The sequence below is a fragment of the Schistocerca serialis genome, chromosome 11, assembly GCF_023864345.2.
Source record: "Schistocerca serialis cubense isolate TAMUIC-IGC-003099 chromosome 11, iqSchSeri2.2, whole genome shotgun sequence".
In the NCBI taxonomy this organism is placed as follows: domain Eukaryota; kingdom Metazoa; phylum Arthropoda; class Insecta; order Orthoptera; family Acrididae; genus Schistocerca; species Schistocerca serialis.
In genome coordinates, this window is record NC_064648.1 from 92,815,995 (window position 1) to 92,833,417 (window position 17,423).

General features: G+C 40.5%; 1 long non-coding RNA gene across 1 annotated transcript in view; it reads right to left on the reverse strand.

Moving 5' to 3' along the window:
- Positions 1 to 243: 243 nt before the first annotated feature.
- Positions 244 to 17,423, reverse strand: part of LOC126427115 (uncharacterized) — a 43,801-nt gene continuing 26,621 nt past the window's right edge. The window contains exons 2-3 of the long non-coding RNA XR_007576533.1: positions 8,162 to 8,230; positions 244 to 367 (exon numbers count right to left, since the gene is read on the reverse strand). This is a non-coding gene — a long non-coding RNA (uncharacterized LOC126427115). The remainder of the gene's footprint in view (positions 368 to 8,161; positions 8,231 to 17,423) is intronic.

Consider the following 17,423-nt stretch of genomic DNA (forward strand, 5'->3'; position numbering starts at 1 on the left):
CCACATGCACATCATCAAGTCCTCCAGCATTTAACAATAATTTTCTAGTTATGTGAAATCACTGTACACAACTGTATCATTTGCAAAGAGTCCCTTAGAAATATCTACCTAATCTGTGTGTGTATACACAGTACAATTGTGGCTTATTATAATGTGTATTCTCCAGTTTGACTTTCAACTATAGTATATAAGAAATTTTATGTATATGCGTTTTCTACTACTGGTAAATGAAATACAATTAACAGTTATCTCATTACTTCAGTGTGTAACTGACAGTCAGTATTTCATGAATACTTATACCTTCCTCTTCTTTGAGGAATATCTGGACCGGTGAGAGTGTGGCTGCTTCATCCACTTGGTCATTTATCTGCTAGTGGAAAACAAATTAGTCAATGATCTTCATAAAAAAACAACACAACGAACTTTTATACGAATTTTAAACTAAAAATAACCAAATACAGCCCACTGAACTTGGAAACTGAAGACAGAAATGGAGATACGTGCAAACAATTTCCAATATTTCCAAAACCATCTCAACTATGAAGAACACAGAAAAGTGGTCTCGAAGAGCTCGACAACCAGCCCTAACTCTGAAACGTCCATCACTGAGGAATTACAGTCATTTAGAATCTCAAAAACCACAAGGTCTCAGAGGGACCAAATAGAGCTGAACTTTGAGGAAAAAATGTCACAGACGCTCACCACAAGTTTTTTGAAGAAATATGAATACATGAAAAACCCCTGAAGAATGGAAGACGGCCCTCGTCCACCCACTCCATAAGAAAGTGTCCCAAGCAGATCACAACTATGGAGGAATCTCCCCCTAGACATAACATACAAGATACTCTCCTTAGTCTTACTAAACAGAGCAAAATCCCAGTTAAACAATTAACTTGAAGTATATGAAATTGGCTTCAGGAAAGGAAGAGCCTGCCCAAAACAAACACTAAACCTCAAAAACTTCATGACATACCAAAAATGAAGAGCAAAATGATATGTTATGACCGTCATTGAGTTTTTAAAATCGTGCAACTCAATACACCAGGAATCCCTTATATATACTAAAAGAATTAACCCTAGATAACAAAAAATATAAAACCAATCACAGAGACCCTTATCACCACATATTCCAAAGCCAAATTCATGGGAGAACACTAACCCTTTTGAAATAAAAACTGGTATAAGCTAAGGAGATGGAATCCCCCACTGCTAGTTAAGTGCTCCCAAGAAAAAATTGTTGGAGACTTGAACACAGAGATAGTGGAATCTGCCTCGGAGCACAAAACAAAAGGCATCAAAGCCAACTATCTAGCCTTTGCAGATGATATAACCCTACTAGCTGAGACCTGGGAAACAGCCAAAGAACAGACCCTTGAACAGAAAAAACAGGTCTCAAAACCCTCAAAAAGACCAATGTAACAACAAACATAAAAAACCCACCACAACATTTTAAAGTGGGACAACAAAAAGTAGAGATAATCAAAGAACTCAAATACCTTGGAGAATCCATCGGCTGGAATGGGCTCGAGAAAAAGGCAATGGAAATTAGAAGTAAAGTTGATCTGGTCTTCTATCTCGCAAAAAACACATACAACAAAAGGTCCCTCTCACAGCACGCAAAAATAAGCATTGTAACAGTGTAGTAGTCAAACCAGAAGCCCTGTATCCAGCTGAAACACTATCACCAACCATGGCCTAGTTGAAAGACTGGAGATAGAAGAAACAAAGATATTAGAAACATTTCTTGACCCCAGATTTCACAAAAATTAATCCGCACCAAAAATGAAACCCTTTACCAAACTACCAAAAAACTCTCAGACACAATTAGGACAAAAAGAATTCATTTTTATGGATACATCTTCATTCTGAACCAAAATAGATCAACTGAATAAATTATGACTACTTCTGCAGGAAAAAAATGGATTACTGAAATGGAAAAGGACTTCAGACAACTCCAAATCAAAAGAGCTATGTTCAAAAATAAAACGGAGAAAAAGAGAGAGGAGGAAAAGAACACAATGGGAGGGAGGGAGGGAGGGAGGGAGGGAGGGAGGGAGAGGTTGGGGGGGGGGGGGTAGGTTCCAAAATCAAATCCAAACGAACATCCACATCTCTGATGAAGATAGGAAAGCAAGGTCAAGAGAATGAAACAATACTGAGCTGCTAACAGAAAGGCACAAAACATTAAAAAGTGATTAATTTAACATATCGCAAAGTCGGGTAAAACAAAAATAAAAAGAAGACTCTGCTGTTATTATAATGTGTGGTTTCTAAATTTCCTCAATATTAAGTGTGTTGTTGTTGATGATGTAGCCTTCAGTCCAAAGGTTGGTTTGATGCAAATCTCCATGCTAGTCCATGCTGAGCAAGCCTCTTCATCTATGCATGATACTGCAACCTACTTCCATTACAACCTGCTAGCAGTAGCCAAACCTTGGTCATTATCTCCAATTATTAACCCCCCCCCCCCCCCAGTTACTTTCCCATTACCAAACTGGTGATTGCTCAGTATGAGCATTATTAACCATGCCCTTCTTTTAGTGAAACTCAGCCACAAAACTCTTTTTTTGCAAATCTGATTAGTTATTCTATCTATCCACCTGATCTACAGCATCATTCCAGAGCACCACATTTCAAACGTTTCTATTCTCTTCTTGTCTGAATTGTTTATCAACCATGTTTTATTTCAGTACTGGCCTACACACCAGACAAATACCCTCAGAAAAGACTTCCAAACACTTATACTTTTAGTTTGATGTTAACAAATTTCTCTTTTCTCAAAACACTTTTCTTGCTACTAACAGTCTGCATTTTATATTCTCCTTCACTGACCATGATCAGCTTTTTGTTGCCCAGATAGAAAAACACGTTTCATTTCCTAATCTAACTCCTTCAACATCACGATTCATCTACCTTCCACTGACCTTGTTTTACCTTCGATGGTGTTCATCTTACAGCCTCTGTTGAAGACATTACACATCCCACACCACAGTGCTCTTCCAACTAATTTGTCGACTCTGAAGAGATTACAGTGTCTTCGGCTAACCTCAGTTTTATTTCTTCTTCCTGAACTTTAATTTCATTTAGGAATTTTTTCTTGGTTACCTTTACTGCATGCTCTACGTACATATTGAAACACATCGAGGATAGGCTACAACCCCGCCTAACTCCATTACCAACCACTATCCCCCCCTCACATCATTCAAGTCTTTGTGACTGCCGTCTGATTTCTGTAATAGTTGCAGATACCTGTTTGGTCACTATAATTTATCCCTGTTATATACAGAATTTCTAAGAGTTTATTCCAGTCAACATTGTCAAAAGCATTCTCCGAATCTGCAAATGCTATACATTCAGGTTTCTCTTTCTTTAACCAATCTTCTAATACACTCCTGGAAATGGAAAAAAGAACACATTGACACGGGTGTGTCAGACCCACCATACTTGCTCCGGACACTGCGAGAGGGCTGTACAAGCAATGATCACACGCACGGCACAGCGGACACACCAGGAACCGTGATGTTGGCCGTCGAATGGCGCTAGCTGCGCAGCATTTGTGCACCGTCGCCGTCAGTGTCAGCCAGTTTGCCGTGGCATACGGAGCTCCATCGCAGTCTTTAACACTGGTAGCATGCCGCGACAGCGTGGACGTGAACCGTATGTGCAGTTGACGGACTTTGAGCGAGGGCCTATAGTGGGCATGCGGGAGGCCGGGTGGACGTACCGCCGAATTGCTCAACACGTGGGGCGTGAGGTCTCTACAGTACATCGATGTTGTCGCCAGTGGTCGGCGGAAGGTGCACGTGCCCGTCGACCTGGGACCGGACCGCAGCGACGCACGGATGCACGCCAAGACCGTAGGATCCTACACAGTGCCGTAGGGGACCGCACCGCCACTTCCCAGCAAATTAGGGACACTGTTGCTCCTGGGGTATTGGCGAGGACCATTCGCAACCATCTCCATGAAGCTGGGCTACGGTCCCGCACACCGTTAGGCCGTCTTCCGCTCACGCCCCAACATCGTGCAGCCCGCCTCCAGTGGTGTCGCGACAGGCGTGAATGGAGGGACGAATGGAGACGTGTCGTCTTCAGCGATGAGAGTCGCTTCTGCCTTAGTGCCAATGATGGTCGTATGCGTGTTTGGCGCCGTGCAGGTGAGCGCCACAATCAGGACTGCATACGACCGAGGCACACAGGGCCAACACCCGGCATCATGGTGTGGGGAGCGATCTCCTACACTGGCCGTACACCACTAGTGATCATTGAGGGGACACTGAATAGTGCACGGTACATCCAAACCGTCATCGAACCCATCGTTCTACCATTCCTAGACCGGCAAGGGAACTTGCTGTTCCAACAGGACAATGCACGTCCGCATGTATCCCGTGCCACCCAACGTGCTCTACAAGGTGTAAGTCAACTACCCTGGCCAGCAAGATCTCCGGATCTGTCCCCCATTGAGCATGTTTGGGACTGGATGAAGCGTCGTCTCATGCGGTCTGCACGTCCAGCACGAACGCTGGTCCAACTGAGGCGCCAGGTGGAAATGGCATGGCAAGCTGTTCCACAGGACTACATCCAGCATCTCTACGATTGTCTCCATGGGAGAATAGCAGCCTGCATTGCTGCGAAAGGTGGATATACACTGTACTAGTGCCGACATTGTGCATGCTCTGTTGCCTGTGTCTATGTGCCTGTGGTTCTGTCAGTGTGATCATGTGATGTATCTGACCCCAGAAATGTGTCAATAAAGTTTCCCCTTCCTGGGACAATGAATTCACGGTGTTCTTATTTCAATTTCCAGGAGTGTATAAATCACAGAGTAATTTTATCCTCACATACCGCTACATTTCTCCTCAACCTGCACTTACCTTCCCTGGGATCGGTTTCTACCAATTTTTCCATTCTTCTGTAAATTATTTGTGACAATATCATGAATTATTAACCAGAACAAATTTTCACTCTGTAGCGGAGTGTATGCCATTAGGAAACTTCCTGAGTAAGGCTGTGGCTAAACAATGTCCCTGCAACACCCTTTCTTCCAGAAGTGTTAGTCCCACAGGTTTTGAATGAGAAGTTTGGAAGGTAGGAGATATACTGGCAGAGGTAAAGCTCTGAGAATGGCAACGATCTCTGGTTTGAGCCCTGGTGCAGCGCACAGTTTTAATCTGCCAGGAAGTTTGATGAGTTATTAAACTGATAGTTTGTCTGTCTCATATATCTTGCACGGCACATGCAATAATTATATAATGGTTGGCGTTCTCAGACACATCAGTAATACTGGGCAAATGTTGTCTCAGGGTATATACGCTGACAAGGAAGGGGGCAGGGGGATTTTTTCCCAAATTTCCCAGTTAAAAATAAACTTTCCCTGTGTTAAGTGACAGTATACTTTCCCTTGGCACTGCCGAACTGACAAATCCTTTGAATTGTAAAGGTATTATATACAAGCGTAGAACTTCCCGGTACTTCAGCAAAAAATAACTTGTTTTGGAAAAATATTTGATGTGCAGCATCATGTACAGCACATATTTTCAAATTACAAAAGTATAAATACGAATTCCACCAATTAAAGCACGGTATCTTTCGAAGCACCGAAAACGAGATTGCGATGAGCCATTGCAACCAATCATAGCTCAAGTTACAGTACTCCCCAACCAATGACAGCAGATATTCAGAGCACAGGACTTGTGTTGTAGTCGGCCAATAGCAACATCACTGATAAGTAGAGTGAATATGCAAATAGGAAAAGTTAATGGTTTAAATTAACATACATTCAGTGTAGCTACATGAAAAGATAAGCTATCACCTACAATATACCAGTCATCGAAAGCTTTTTGCCTTTTTTTTTTTTTTTTTAGGATACGATGGATCCTTTGACAAGCACTCCAATTCCATAGAAAAGCCAGTTACATGGAAAATTGCTCAAGATTTCACCTCGAACTGCTTTTGAAGGATAATTTTACTTTTTGCCACCGTTATTGCATAATTTGTAATCTATGACAGAAATAAAACAGATATGAAAAACTAAGCTTGTCCTTTTTTAATGTGTTACCTTTCAAGATATATCAAACACAAATACACTGATTGGTTGGTTGATTAGGGGGAAGGGACCAAACAGTGAGATCATCAGTCCTATCGGATAGGTGAAGGGTGGGGAAGTCAGCCATGCCCTTTTATAAGGAACCATCCCAGCATCTGCCTGAAGCGATTTAGGGAAATCATGGGAAACCTAGCCAATGGCCTTGCTGCAGTCGTTAACACCGGTTCCCGTCAGGTCACCGAAGTCAAGCGCTTTCGGGCTTGGCTAGTACTCGGATGGGTGACCACCTGGTCTGCCAAGCCCTGTGGGCAAGCGAGGTGCACTCAGTCCTTGTGAGGCAAACTGAGGAGCTACTTGATTGAGAAGTACTGGCTTCCGTCTCGTAAACTGACATACGGCCGGGAGAGCGGTGTGCTGACCACGTGCCCCTCCATATCCGCATCCAGTCATGCCTGTGGGCTGAGGATGGCACGGCGGCCGTTCGGTACCGTTGAGCCTTCCGAGGCCTGTTCGGAGAGTTTTTTTTATGGAAAACCTAAATCAGAATGGCCAGACGCAGGCCTGAACCGTCGTCCTGCCGAATGGGAGACCAGTGTGCTAACCACTGTAAGGTGTTACTCGGTCTAATATGCTGTAAATATTTAAATAATGGCATAAATGGCTGGTCTTCTAGATTCAAAATTTTTCTACACGGCTGTCCCTCAAAGTGTTAAGTTTTGAGTGACAGTCAAACGCTCTGTGATTTAAGAAATTAATCACAGATTCTCACATGCGACGTAAGTCATCTTGCTTAATAGGAAATTTACTTCGTAAATAACGCTTCTCAAACCACCATCCTCAATATTTTCCCATGACCTGTTATAAAAGTAAACTTTTGTGACATCATACTCATTGAAAGCAGTTTGTTGTTACAAAATATAACACAGTTTTCATCCTAAAGCCTTCAACACATTTTGCTGTTGGCAGACACTTGTGTGTGCACTTTGTTTTGTAGAAAATGGCGCATTTTCTTTGCAACTAAAATTTCATTTTGGTGTTATTCTCTCATTTATGTTTTCTTTCTGCAATATTATCCTGCTGTAGTGGGCCGAAGTAAAATTTTTGTTACGAATATCAGTTCTTACTCGTCAAAATTACAAAAATTTAACTGGAAACTAAAACAATGAAAAATTATCAGAAATCTTAAAGATTCCTGTGTTCTCCCAAGATTTCCCAGTAGCCTGAGGTATATACACCCTGTGTCTATCCAGCAGCCTTGTTTCAACTTCAGTCTTTCACTGTAGCAGATATGATATGAAACTGCATCCATACAGCTTCTCTGCGATAGCTATAAGGAACAGAAGTAATATTTATTCCTTGAGAAAAACTTTCAATACCCAATATTGCATAAATTAGTCTTTATTGTGGACAACCGGTTTTCACAGTTCTAACTGTCATCCTCTTGTCTTCAAAAAAAGTTTGTTATGAAACATGTTCCACTGTGAGCTTGTACCTTATGCCACACTGTCATTGCACTGCTTAAAATGCAGGACATTATACATAATTTTGTCAAAAATAAAACCATTTACAGTTAAAAAGTACCTCGTGCACACGAGCACGTTTGCATACGTAGTGCTCGCAGAGTCTTGTTAATTCTTGAAGCACATGATATACAGCAAAATGCACATCTGTTTATGTTTGCAGAAATGTTCCACACACCTCAGCCGAAGTATACGGTGCAACTACAGTTTAATGTATACTGTACATTTTAAGACTTAACGAGCTTCTGCGAGTGCTATGTATGTGAACATGCTCGTGTGCACAAGCTGCTTTTTTAACTGTAAATGGTTTTGTTTTTGAAAAACCTATGTATAATGTGCTGGTTGTTATCCATAAACTACAAATTCACAATGGCACATGTTTCATCACAGAAATTTCTTAAGACCAGAAAACGACAGCTCCAACTGTTGAAACCGACTGTCAACAATACAGACTAACTTCTGTGATCTTTGCTAATGAAAGCTTTTTCCCCCTCACGAAACACAGACTGCGTCATCCAAGTTCTCAACATGACAGAATTCAGTCAATATTCACATTACTGCAGTGCATACTCGACAGTCAATGTTTCAGAATACTTACAAACTGCACTTCTTTGACAAATGTCTGGACTGATGGAAGTGGTACAACTTCATCTCATTGGCCAGGTATCTGAAAGCGGAAAAAAAGGTCACTCAATTATCTGTCCTCTTTTCTTTATTTCCTCCTTTTTTTCTTTAAATTGGTTTTATTCGTACAGCCATCTTACAAACGGTTTTGTTGTTCTTTTTTTTCCCTTTCTTTAAAAAAAAAAAAAATCAACATTACACAATATTATAAGGGCATTTAGATATGAAGTTACAAATTCTCTTACACAGTGTTCAATGGGTACAGTGGATAAGAATGACTGTTGTTATTGTCAAAAGTATGATCATATGGTGTATAAAGTGAAACTCGAGACTGGATTGAGGACTTTTTGGTAGGGAGAACATAGCATATGATCTCGGATGGGGAGTCATTGTCAGATGTAAAGTAACTTCGGTTATGCCCCAGGGAAGTTTGTAGGGACCCTTGCTATATGTGTTGTACATTAATGGCCTTTTAGACAATATTAATATAACAATGGAAATAATCAATTATTGATAATACAATGTAATGCCACTGGCTCTGAAAGCTTGCAAAAGTCAAATCCTTTTGTGTGTGTGTTCCCCTGCCGGCGCTTGGTGAGTAGGCAATATTAATAGTAACATCAGACTTTTTGCAGATGCTGCAGTTACCTATGTTGGAGTACTGTCTGAAAGAAGCTACATAAATATTCAGTGAGATCTTGACGAGATTGCAAAGAGGTGCAAAGATTGGAAACTTGCTTTAAAGGTTCAGAAGTGTAAAATTTTGCACTTCACAAAATGAAAAAAATGTAGAATCCTACGACTACAACATCAGTGAGTTACTGTTGGGAATCAGCCAGCTCATACAAATACCAGGGTGCAACACTTTGTACGGATATGAAATGGAATAATCACAAAGGTTCAGTCACGGGTAAAGCAGATGGCAGGATCCTGGGGAAGTTAATCAGTCTACAAAGGAGATTGCTTGCAAATCACTCGTGCAACTGGTTCTAGAATATTGATCATGTGTGTGGGCTCCATACCAGAAAGGACTAACGAGGGATAATGAATGTGTACAGAGAAGGGCTGTACAAATGGTCACAGATTTGTTTAATCCATGGGAGTGTGTCACAGATATACACAAGGAACTGAAATGGCAGACTCTTGAGGATATACATAAACTATCCCAAGAAAATCTATTAAGAATGCTTCAAGAACCAGCTTTAAATGATAACTCTAGGGATATACTACAACCCGCTATGTATTGCTCACACAGGGATCGTGAGGATAAGATTAGAATAATTACTGCATGCACAGAGGCATTCAAACAGCCATTCTTCCCATGCTACTTATGTAAATGGAACAGGAAGAAACCCTAATAACTGATACAATGGGACATGCCCTCTGTCATGCACCTCACAATGGTATGCAGAGTGTAGATGTTGATGTAGGTGTCGATGACAAGTACGACACCCAGTAGTCTGATTGGTAGCATTTAATTGTTGAAATATTCTTCTTATATTGCATAGGTTTCTTCCATCTCATTTTACACTAAAAATCCTGAACTTACAGGACTGAATATTTTAGTTGCTCTGATAAAGGCACTGGCATATCTAAGGCAAGGCTTATCATTCTCATAACAAGCCAGCTGATTACTCACCACTGCACAGTTATTTATTTATGCAAGTCCTCTATAGAACAAATTTTGAAATGTACAAGTACTGTCTACCAATTATAAAGCTACATATTTTACACGCTCAATGCACTGTAACATAAAACTTGACTATAAACAATATTTTTAGCTTCCTCTCTGGGAGAAGAATACATAAATTTTTGGGCAAATTTATTTTTACAGAAGCAACACGTTGCTGTCGGGGTCATCAATCTCGACACTGGTCTGATGGACATCTCCATGCTACTTTATCCTGTGCAAGCCTCTTCATCTCATACTAACTACTGCAGCCTACATCTTTCTGAACCTGCTTACTGTATTCCTCTCTTGGTCTCCCTCTACGATTTTTACCCACCACACTTTAGTGATCCCTTGATGTCTCAGAATGAGTCCCCTCAACTGATCCCTTCTTTCAGTCAAATTGTGCCTTTCAGTCAAGTTGTGCCGCAAACTTCTTTTCTCCCCAACTCTGTCCAGTACCTCCTCATTAGTTACGCATCTAATCTTAAGCATTCATGTGTAGCACTACATTTCAAAAACTTCTATTCTTGTCTAAACTGTTTACAGTTCATTTTTCACTGCCCTACATGGCTACACTTGAGACAAATATTTTCAGAAAAGATTTCCTAACACTTAAATCTGTATTCGATGTTAACAAATTTCTCTTTTTCAAAAAATGCAACAATGGAAAATCCAGGATGGAATGTAACAATATTATGAAAAGCAAAGTTGCTACTCACCATATATTAGATATGCTTTATTTTCTTGTGACAGTCTTTTTTTTTTTGTGCCTATTTGTGGCTCAGCATCTCCACTGTGTGGTGAGTAGCAACTTTCCTTTTCATAATCTTCTTCAGAAAACCTTTTCTTGCCATTGCCAGCCAACATTTTATATCCCCGCTACTATGATAGTCTTCAGTCATTTTTCTGCCCAAATAGCAAAACTTATCTACTACTTTCAGTGTCCTGCTTCCTAATCTAATTTTCTCAGCATCACCTGATTTAATTTGACTACATTTAATTTCCTCACAATTGCCTGATTTAATTTGATCATATTCCACTATCCTTGTTTTGCTTTTGTTGCTGTTCATTGTACATTCCACTCATTTCGTTAAACTCCTCTTCCAAGTACTTTCCTGTTTCTGACAGAATTGCAATCTCATTGACAAAGTTCAAGGTCTTTACTTCTTCTCCTTGGACTTTAATTCCTACTCCTAATTTTTCTATGGTTTTCTTTACTGCTTGTTCAACGTACAGACTAAATAACATCAGGGGTAGGCGATAACATTGTCTCACTCCCTTCCCAACTACTCCTCCCCTTTGATGCCCATAGACTTTTATAATTGCTCTCTGGTTTTCTGTATAAGTTGTAAATAGCCCTTTTCTCCCTGTATTTTATCACCACTACCTTCAGAATTTCAAAGGGAGTATTCCAGTCAACAGTGTCTAAGTCTACAAATGCTATAAATGTATGTCTGACTGTCCTTAACCTATCTTCTAAGATAAGTTATAGGCCTCGTGCGTGCCTACATTTCTCCGAAATCCAAACTGATCCTCCCCGACGTTGGCTTCTACCAGTTTCCCCATTCTACTGCAAATAATTCCTGTTAGTATTTTACAACTATTACTTGTTGTTGTTATGGTCTTCAGTCCTGAGACTGGTTTGATGCAGCTCTCCATGCTACTCTACCCTGTGCAAGCTTCTTCATCTCCCAGTATCTACTGCAGCCTACATCCTTCTGAATCTGCTTAGTGTATTCATCTCTTGGTCTCCCCCTACGATTTTTACCCTCCACGCTGCCCTCCAATACCAAATTGGTGATCCCTTGATGCCTCAGAACATGTCCTACCAACCGATCCCTTCTTCTGGTCAAGTTGTGCCACAAACTTCTCTTCTCCCCAATCCTATTCAATACTTCCTCATTAGTTATGTGATCTACCCAACTAATCTTCAGCATTCTTCTGTAGCACCACATTTCGAAAGCTTCTATTCTCTTCTTATCCAAACTATTTACCGTCCATGTTTCACTTCCATACATGGCTACATTCCATACAAATACTTTCAGAAACGACTTCCTGACACTTAAATCTATACTCGATGTTAACAAATTTCTCTTCTTCAGAAACGCTTTCCTTGCCATTGCCAGCCTACATTTTATATCCTCTCTACTTCGACCATCATCAGTTATTTTGCTCCCCAAATAGCAAAACTCCTTTACTACTTTAAGTGTCTCATTTCCTAATCTAATACCCTCAACATCACCCGACTTAATTCGACTACATTCCATTATCCTCGTTTTGCTTTTGTTGATGTTCATCTTATATCCTCCCTTCAAGACACCATCCATTCCGTTCAACTGTTCTTCCAAGTCCTCTGCTGTCTCTGACAGAATTACAATGTCATCGGCGAACCTCAACGTTTTTATTTCTTCTCCATGGATTTTAATACCTACTCCGAATTTTTCTTTTTTTTCCTTTACTGCTTGCTCAATATACAGATTGAATAACATCGGGGAGAGGCTCCAACACTGTCTTACTCCCTTCCCAACCACTGCTTCCCTTTCATGTCCCTCGACTCTTATAACTACCATCTGGTTTCTGTACAAATTGTAAATAGCCTTTCGCTCCCTGTATTTGACCCCTGCCACCTTTAGAATTTGAAAGAGAGTATTCCAGTCAACATTGTCAAAAGCTTTCTCTAAGTCTACAAATGCTAGAAACGTAGGTTTGCCTTTCCTTAATCTTTCTTCTAAGATAAGTTGTAAGGTCAATATTGCCTCACGTGTTCCAGTATTTCTACGGAATCCAAACTGATCTTCCTCAAGGTCAGTTTCTACTAGTTTTTCCATTCGTCTGTAAAGAATTCACGTTAGTATTTTGCAGCTGTGGCTTATTAAACTGATTGTTCGGTAATTTTCACATCTGTCAACACCTGCTTTCTTTGGGATTGGAATTATTATATTCTTCTTGAAGTCTGAGGGTATTTCGCCTGTTTCATAGATCTTGCTCACCAGATGGTAGAGTTTTGTCAGGACTGGCTTTCCCAAGGCCGTCAGTAGTTCCATTGGAATGTTGTCTACTCCGGGGGCCTTGTTTCGACTCAGGTCTTTCAGTGCTCTGTCAAACTCTTCACGCAGTATCGTATCTCCCATTTCATCTTCATCTACATCCTCTTCCATTTCCATAATATTGTCCTCAAGTGCATCGCCCTTGTATAGACCCTCTATATACTCCTTCCACCTTTCTGCTTTCCCTTCCTTACTTAGAACTGGGTTTCCATCTGAGCTCTTGATGTTCATACAAGTGGTTCTCTTATCTCCAAAGGTCTCTTTAATTTTCCTGTAGGCAGTATCTGTCTTACGCCTGGTGAGATAAGCCTCTACATCCCTACATTTTTCCTCTAGCCATCCCTGCTTAGCCATTTTGCACTTCCTGTCGATCTCATTTTTGAGGCGTTTGTATCCCTTTTTGCCTGCTTCATTTACTGCATTTTTATATTTTCTCCTTTCATCAATTAAATTCAATATTTCTTCTGTTACCCAAGGATTTCTACTAGCCCTCGTCTTTTTACCTACTTGATCCTCTGCTGCCTTCACTACTTCATCCCTCAAAGCTACCCATTCTTCTTCTACTGTATTTCTTTCCCCCCATTCCTGTCAATTGTTCCCTTATGCTCTCCCTGAAACTCTGTACAACCTCTGGTTCTTTCAGTTTATCCAGGTCCCATCTCCTTAAATTCCCACCTTTTTGCATTCTCTTCAGTTTTAATCTACAGGTCATAACCAATAGATTGTGGTCAGAGTCCACATCTGCCCCTGGAAATGTCTTACAATTTAAAACCTGGTTCCTAAATCTCTGTCTTACCATTATATAATCTATCTGATACCTTCTAGTATCTCCAGGGTTCTTCCATGTACACAACCTTCTATCATGATTCTTAAACCAAGTGTTAGCTATGATTAAGTTATGCCCTGTGCAAAATTCTACAAGGCGGCTTCCTCCTTCATTTCTTCCCCCCAATCCATATTCACCTACTACATTTCCTTCTCTCCCTTTTCCTACACTCGAATTCCAGTCACTTGTGACTATTAAATTTTCGTCTCCCTTCACTATCTGAATAATTTCTTTTATTTCATCATACATTTCTTCAATTTCTTCGTCATCTGCAGAGCTAGTTGGCATATAAACTTGTACTACTGTAGTAGGTGTGGGCTTCGTATCTATCTTGGCCACAATAATGCGTTCACTATGCTGTTTGTAGTAGCTTACCCGCATTCCTATTTTTTTATTCATTATTAAACCTACTCCTGCATTACCCCTATTTGACTTTGTGTTTATAACCCAACTATTACTTATTAAATGATATTTTGATAATTTTCGCTCCTGTCAGTAGTTACATTCTTTGGAACTGCAATTATTACATTCTAATTGGAGTCTGAGGTTATTTCGCCTGTTGCATACATCTTGCACTCCAGATACAGTTTTGTCAGGTGTGGCTCCCCCAAGGCTACCAGTAGTTGGATCTCATCTACTCCCAGGACCTTGTTTCGAATTAGGTCTTTCAGTGCTCTGTCGAATTCTTCTCGTAGTATAGTATCTCCCATCTCATCTGATCTACTTCATTTTCTATTTCTATAATATTGCCTTCAAGTTCACCTCTCTTGTAGAGACCTTATACATACTCCTCCACCTTTCAGCTTTCCCTTCTTTGCTTACGACTGGTTTTCCATCTGAGGACACACCATATAGTTTTTCAAATAAACCAACTTCCCCATTTGATTATAGTTTCTTGTTTAACACAGACCCTGTATCAACTGGATGCAGTATAAATGTAGGTTTACCTGTGCCTCTTTGTGTTTAGGAAGATGAACAATTTCTCAGAAAATACCACAATAGAAAAAAAGAAAGAAAGAAAAAAGCTTCTACATTTCAACACTTCTAGAACATTCTCCATAACTGTAACTAAAAGTGCAATACATCAGCCCCCAAATACTAACAGAGAATAATCAGGGTTGCCACAAATATCCAAGATATTTCCCTGATTTCCGGACAGGTTTTAGCATTTTTCCATGACAAATTTTGAGATCTCAAAGGTAAGTTAAGACATAAGTTGACAATCTGTCTTTGCAGCTATGGTACAATAGTGCAAATGAGGAAATATTTTAAAAAGCTAGCAATCAGATGGGGTTTCCTGATGTGAGCAAAAATCTTAAGTACTAACATCAAACTCTTTTGTAATGAACCGTTTTTAGATGGAGAAACCAAGCCAAATGGTATGTGTGTTTCATTCAGACCACTGATATTATTTTACTTCAATAAAACAAAACACATATTGTGATAAAAATGCATATTTCCTTGGAGTTGCAAGACAGATTTAAAATACCTTCACTGATTTCAGAAATAACCTCAGGAAAAAGCTGACCTTTTGAAAGAAGTGTACAAGGTGGGAAAGAATTGTGTAAAGCAACACTGCAGGGGACCCCCAATGAAATATCGGTTCTACAATGTTCGTTATTGTCGGTTATTACCCACTGTGCTATATCTATTATTTTACAGGTATTCAGGGATTTTTCTTTCGAGAAATATACAAGCACAAACCGCCAGCAACTGGCATAATCTTTTTCTTCTTATTTTCCACGCTTTCCAACATATACAGTACTTTTAAGTGCCAGAATGAACTATAACAAATAAAATGTCTATAAAATGCCACACTGTACAACATACTTATGATGAGACAGTTGTAATTCCTGAAGTCCATCGCCCACGGCCTCTGGCCTGCCGGGGAACACCATAGTCCTGGGCCCACGGATAAACCGTGAAAATCCGCTGCATTACGTCACACACAAACAGACCCAGCCTGCGGGCAGGTCGGTGAGACTAGATCCGACAGGCAGGGCCTGCACTTCAGTGGGAACCAAATGGCTTTAGGTCAGCAGGCCCGACCCATTACAGATACCCACACGAGCAGCCTGCACTTTTGGCCCACACACACACACACACACACACACACACACTCATTCTCTCTCTCTCTCTCTCTCTCTCTCTCTCTCCACTCAGACACAACTCAGTCACACATAACCTCTGTCTCCGGCCACAGCATCTGTAGTTTCGGAGAATCAGATCCAAATAAACTACTACTCTTGCCTCCTTGGCTCTCGTTGGCAGCTGCTAGGCTAGGGGCAAGAAGTGGTGGCAGCACTGACTGCAAGCTGAGGGGAGTGGTAGGAAGGGAAGGAGCAGTGGGAATGAGAAACTGAGGAAGCGGCGCACACTCTCGGCTGCTCCCAGCCGCGATGATGCACGACACCTCAGTAAACACCAACCATTTCATTTTCTGAGACAAAAACCAAATATTTCCAGTGTTTTTTTTTTCAGATTTCCCTCATGTGTTTGAAATTCCCTGATATTCCCTGATTTCCATAATCTGTGTCAACCCTGATAATATTGGAATTTTCAATGATGTTTGCCCAGCCCCCATTTCCGATCCTCCTAGTGATGGTCATAGTAGCCTCTACACCCATTCACAAACTCACAGCCTGTGAGTTCCCTCCGTGCTCTTAAAGCTCACTGAAAATCGAGTGCTGTTTGTCACATCCTTTTTAAAAACTTCAGAGAACACAGATAGCATAGGAATGGGTCTAAAATTCCCCTACATTATCCTTTTCTCATAGATCAGTTCATACAACTGACCATTCCCAAAGCAAAAATTACAAATGTGGCTAATTACTGGGCTAACATATGTGCCACAGCATTTACATATTCTGCTACACATCCCATTATAATCCACGGAAATCCTTAGTCTTCGTCAATTTAATTAGTGACTCGATCCCCCCATTGTCAGTACCACAGAGCTGTAATTCGTGTAGCAGTCACGGAAAGCCATTTTCTAAGAGTTGAATTACTCCCTACAGAAACTAAGTTTTAATTTAATTCAATAGCTGTTTTTAGAAAGTGACTCTGTAAGTGTAACAAAATAGCAAAGCTATCATAGTTGTGGCACTGCTGTCCACTGACCCTGTGTAATGTGCGTGAATTTTACTGAGAATTTTCCGAGAAGAGAAGAGGAAACTGATTTCGAAATTTAAGTGCCGAGACAAGTCATCCACCAAAAAACAGTTGCGGTGCTGCATTAATCCTGACAAGATCTGACTGTATGTTTATTGAACAAAAATTTGGAAATTGGTATGATAAAGATAATATTTGAATAACACAGTTTGGAAATGGTAGGAGTAAACTTAGTAAAGACTTCTAGAAATTTTTGAGGACAATTCTCATGGAGAAACATCAGACTGGCTAACAGTACTTCAAGAATGGATAAAAAACTGTCTCAACCACAATAAAACATTTATTTAAAAGTGTTACCGGTTTCAGTCAGAATGTGACCATCTTCAGACCATTTATATGATGACGGTAGCCGATGGCGCAGTGCTGAACGGGACAGGTGATATGACTCCACAAAGTGAGTTTTTGACATTCATGGAGTAATAACACCAGCTCCATTCACTGCCACTACCTAGCATCGTGGTATAAATCTTTTGAAGATGGTCACATTGCAACCGAAACTGAATAACATTGTAAACAAATG